This window comes from Humulus lupulus, chromosome 9 (assembly GCF_963169125.1).
Source record: "Humulus lupulus chromosome 9, drHumLupu1.1, whole genome shotgun sequence".
Taxonomy (NCBI): domain Eukaryota; kingdom Viridiplantae; phylum Streptophyta; class Magnoliopsida; order Rosales; family Cannabaceae; genus Humulus; species Humulus lupulus.
The window spans coordinates 48,715,608-48,721,238 of NC_084801.1; the positions used below are offsets into that span (position 1 = coordinate 48,715,608).

Sequence of the window (5,631 nt, forward strand, 5' to 3'; positions counted from 1 at the left end):
GGGTTCATCATAGCAAGTAGAAAACAAATATACATTTCTAAAATAAAATAAGCTTACATCGCCATATGGTTGTAACCACAGATGCTCATATCTATTAAGAGAATACATGATGCTCAATTAAAAACTCAAGATAATGTTTCATAAAGCAAATAAGTTTAACTTTCTTCATTTCCGTAAGTTCATTATAGAAACCAATAAACACATTGAAAAACTCTACTGAGACAAAGATGGGCTGTCAAGAACGTAGAGGAGGTAGGATGCGCAGTTGTTCAGATCTAGTATGGATCGTACATGGACGGTAGTTGCAGTCAGTAGCTCTCTTAGGGTTCCCTCATCTGGGATCCCTGGGGAAGAGGATCAAGTTGGCCCTTACGAAAAGCTTGATGCATTATCTCCCTTCAACCCATTGAGCGAAATGCAGCGAAAGAAAGGAAAATCCATAGACCGAACCCATCGCCTCCACCCCGTAGGAACTATGAGAACACCCTAAGGACGCATTCGTCATCCAAGGGTCGCAGACCAACCATAGAACCCTGTTCAATAAGTGGAACGCTTTAGTTGTCTACTTTCATGTTGGGCAGTAAGGGTCGGAGAAGGGCAATCAAATATGCTAAGGTAAAAAAAATCAATTATCAGGTGTGAAAAAGACCAAATAGCAATAACTACAAAGTAGGATCATGATTATAAGATCAAGGAAGAGCTTCAAGTTTTCACTACTCACAACCCTCTTCTTAAGCATGCACATATAGCAACCGCTCAGGATAATGTTTCATTAAGCAAATAAGTTACTTTCTTCACTTCCTAGAGCTCATCATAGCAACCTAACAAACTAGGGTCTGTTTGGCATTGTTTTCTATTTTTTGTTTTCAAAATTGTGTTTTCAGAAATGAGAACAGAAAATAATTTTTATAGTTTTCAAAAAACAACAAGTGTTTGGTTAATGTTTTCGAAAAATAATTTTTTAGTTTTATTTCTTTAAAAAAAATCTCAAATAAAAATTAATAAATATATTTACAAAGAGAAAAATCTTTTAAAAATTTGAAAGAAATAATGAGATAAAGTGACGTGAAAGAAAAATTGATGAAAAATAAGGAAAGAGAAATTTTGAGGAAGAAAAATTGAGAAAAGAGAAATTGATGTAAGAAAAAAAATAAGAAAGAAAGTGATGAGAGAGAAAGTGTAGAGATAGAAAAAATGAGGAGAGAAAAAATAAGAATATAAGAAGTGATGAGAGAGAAAATCAAGAGATCAAAAGTGATGAAAGAGAAAGTGAGGAAAGAAAAAGTGAGCAGAGATAAATTAATGAGAGAGAAAATGATGTGAGATAATCAAAATAATTAAAAATGTTATGTGAGAAAAAAAATTGATAAAAAAAATATTTCTTTCTCAAAATTTTATATATTGTGTAACTTTGTTTTTAGAAATTGTTTTCTAAAAACAATGTCAAATACACCTACTTATTTTCAAGAAACAGTTTAACAAAAAACAACTTTTTAAAATATAAATTGTTGACGCCGTGTTTCGTCAACTTAGAAAAAAAGAGCACTAAGCACAGAATTGGGAAAATCAATGAAAAATACACGATATTTTACGTGGTTCAGCAGTTAAAATCTGCTATAGTCCACGAGTCAATATTATTGAATGGGGGAATTCTCTCAAAGCTTTTAGAAAGCAATTTCTGCAGAGCCTTCCCAGTCCAAAATGCAGCCTCCTTACAAATGAATTTCTCCAGTCTATTTATAGACTAGTTTACAAAATATCTTGCCTCTTAATTCAGGAAGTTATAATTCAAATTTTGAATAAATACAAATAAATGCATTCATTACATAATATCTCATGATAATCGGGATTCATTATCAAATTACAACAAATTCCCAAGAAATAGGGATTTTCAAACAGTAACCGTATTCAAACTAGATTATCGACCTCGAACATATAACTTATATACTTTCGAGATCGACCAACATCATGAGCTCTTCAATTTGGTTAACCTCGTTCTTAGCAAGTAACTTTATCAAAATCATCCTCTTCGAGCTCGCAATGCTTAGGCTTGAACCTTTCTGACTGGTGCTCGATCACCAATAAGAATAAACCAAGAAATTTATACAAGTGTTGAACTCTTATATTTGTAGCTTCGAGCTTGACTTGTAACCTCGAAACATCTTCGAGGTCGCACGTAATTCTGAGCTCACCAATTCCATTGTCGTCATCTTAATGCCAAGCGAAACTGTAATGACCCAAATTTCCTAATGAGATTTAGGACCTTGATTAGGAGGCCGGGAGGGCCAAAATTGATTTATTATGTTATTTAATGATTATATGCGTGATTATGTGGATTATATTATTATATGATGAAAAATGCATGCATGTGGGTCCACATTTCATTATAAGGGCATTTTGGTAATTTGGCCCGCTGAGGGCATATTTATATATTTTCATGCATGTTGGTGAATTATGAGTAAGGCCACATTATATGTGGATTTTTTCAAGCTATTCAGAATGAGACGATCTCAGAATGCAAGTTATCGGTTTGGTCATAACGGGGTTAATTTCAGGGCTCGGGGTGAGTCTCGGGATAATTTGAGGATTAGTTCATTACCGGGAATAAAAGAATAATGGGATATGATTTATTAGCATTTGGGAATATTGGAAATGACGGGAATTGGAGGGTGTTAATTATGATTAACGAGACAGGCGAGAAATGATGATTTTGCCCTTGGTGGTTGTTAAGGGTTTTAAATAGGCTTGGGGGCATTTTGGTCTTTGGACCAAGGGATATGTGTTAAGTAGGAAGGTTGTAGAAGGAAGCTTTAGGCAGCAGAAACAGAGCGTTTTCTTCCTCTCCCTCCCCGATCATCTCCTTCTCCTTCTCCTTCCCTTTGAATTTTTGAAGCTCAAATTGAGGGTTCAAGCTTGGGAGTTGAGGCTTAAGGGTTTAGGCTTGTGTTCAGTCATTGAAGAGGATTCAATTCGAGTTTAAGGTAAGGTTTTAGTTCAATTTTCTGGTTCCTTGCTCTATTTTTGTGTTAGTTTTGAGATTGGAGTTTTAGTCATAGGAATGGGAATTTGATGAGGATTTGAATGGTTTAAAGCTTAGGTTTTGTTGGTTATATGAAGGATAAGCTGTAGTAATAATTGGGAACTTTTCTTTGTGGAATTGGAAGTGTTTTAGTAGGTTTTTGAAATGAGTTCGAAGAGGAAAAATAGGGGTTTTTGGCTGGGTTTCAGGTGGGGTCGCGACTCTATTCTAGAGCGTCGCGGCCCAAGCTTATTGAAGATGAAGGGTGGTGCTAATGGGCCATTGGGCCGCGGCATGGGGATGCAGGGCCGCAGAGGCTAGATCTTGGTCTGGAAACCTTTTATTAATTGATTTTATTGATGGAATCCCATATTTGGTTATGACTAGGTGACCGCTAAGGGATCAAAGGATTGATCGTTCTCAAGGATCGTTCATTTGTTATTCCACACTCGAACCAGAGGTAAGAAAACTGCACCCAGTATGTGATGCATGTGATGCATGAGAAACATGTGATTAGGGAATGACATGAATATTGAATATGAGATTGATCAGAGCTTGAGACTCTGTGTTTGTGCATGATCATAATTATGCTAGTAATTGTTAAGTAAACATGTTGAATGCCCTACATTTGGATATTTGACATATGATATATGCCTGGTTGCATTGCTTACTTGTGTATGGCACTGACCCATGAGTCAGAAAGCAGCAATGGTATCAGTATTAACTGTGAAGTTGTGACTCATTAGTCAAGTTCGGCAGTAGTACTGAGCACTGGTCATATGATATTGGCTTAAGATTCAAGAACGGTTTTAGCGTGTTTAACGCAAGCCGAAAAGATTAGATCTAATCGACATAAGCATTGAATGACTCATCATGAGCATTAATGCTTGACTGACCTCAAGTTCGATGAAAACTAAAAGCGATTGTCTAGTCTAATGGCTAGTCACTCAGAGCCAGGGCCAGAAGGCCCAGGTGACTGCATCGTCACATGGCTAAGGGTGTGGAACCCACATTAGTGACTCCATGGTCACTCATTTGGATTATATTAGTGACTCACTCATTAGTCACTTATCTGAGCCAGGGTCAGAAGGCCCAAGTGACTGCATCATCACATGGCTAAGGGTGCGGAACCCATATTAGTGACTTACTCCTTAGTCACTCATTTGATTAGGGCTACACGCCCCAACATGGTTATCAGAACCTCAAGTGTTAATCACTCTTCTATTTAGGATTGACTTGGTAACCATCCATACAGGAGGGCAGGGCCCACAACCATCATTATTTGGACTTATTTGCATGCATGAATAGGGTTACTATTGCTAGGCAAGCCTGTTATGATTTGGTAACATGTTACTACTTGTTCATGAGCATATTAAGTTTTCTTGCTGAGCTTCGGCTCAAAAGTGTTATGTGGTGCAGGTAAATGCAAAAGAAAGCTGGACCATCCTTGAGTTGGAGAGCTTACGTGACGATGTGAACATATGTTGCTGCTCAACTTCCACGGCCGAGGATTGAAGAGGAACTAGGGTTAAACCTTATTTTGCCGCTTAGTTCAGCTAGTTGTAAATATTTTCTTGTAATTAACCTTTAAATTATATTTTTGGGATCCCAATGTATACAGTAAACGTTTTAATGAAATGTTGTATCTCAACCAAATTTTTTTTTACCCTAAACCGCTAATCATACTTAGTTTCACGACTATGGCCAAATGACTCGATTAGTGAGTTTAGCACTGTTTAAAATGCACACCGTAATGGTCCCTGGAGTTTAGGGCGTTACAACTTGGTATCAGAACGAGCCAAGGTTAAGGGTTCCTGAAGACAAGCTAGGCATGTACACTCGGCACTAAAGATAGCTTCACTCAGGGAGTGGTAACTATTTCTATAGTTATGTTCTTAATTGCTTAAATAGAATGTAAATGATTTACATGCACATTGTATTAGGGAGCATGAGATTCTGATAGAGCCTCACTCTTGATTATATGATTACCTGCTCCATGATTATATATAAATGTGATATTTTCATGCTGGAGTTGGGGGCATGGTATAAATGTTTGAAGAGCAGGGATTATGATTGATGTATGAATGCTATGGGCATGTTTGTAGCACTGTAGTGGGTTGTGATTGTAGTGTGGTGAGATTGTTCATGTGGGGAAAGCTCTTGATATGCTCATCATGTTTAATGGGTCAAGTTATTGACTGCAGATTCAATCAGCAGGCATGTATCCAAGGCAGATAATGAGGTCTGATGGTGGTTATACCGAGGCTGGGAGTTTCAGCCAAGGCTTGAGTTTTTCATCTGCCCCTCAGAATTTCCAGCAAATGTTTACAGATTTGTAATTAAGATTGCAGAGGCAAGAGGAAGATATCAGGTGTTTGAAGCAACAATGGAACCTGTCAGGGAGCACCTCTTCCTTTGTTATGCCAAGAGTGGCACCAGTTTTGGCTCAGCCTAGGGTTGAGAATAAATGAGAATTTCTCTGTGGAAGATTCCAGGAGTATTACCCTCCAGTCTTTGAGGAGGCCTAGATCAATTCAGAGCTGAGCAATGGATGAGCATGATCAGTTCCATCCTTGACAGTATGGGGCTGGTAGGTCACGATAGGGTGATCT

The 5,631-nt window shown here is 37.6% G+C and overlaps 1 pseudogene; it reads right to left on the minus strand.

Annotated features, from left to right (window-relative positions):
• Positions 1-737: 737 nt before the first annotated feature.
• LOC133803075 (small nucleolar RNA snoR128) lies at positions 738-820 on the minus strand (annotated as a pseudogene).
• Positions 821-5,631: the final 4,811 nt, after the last annotated feature.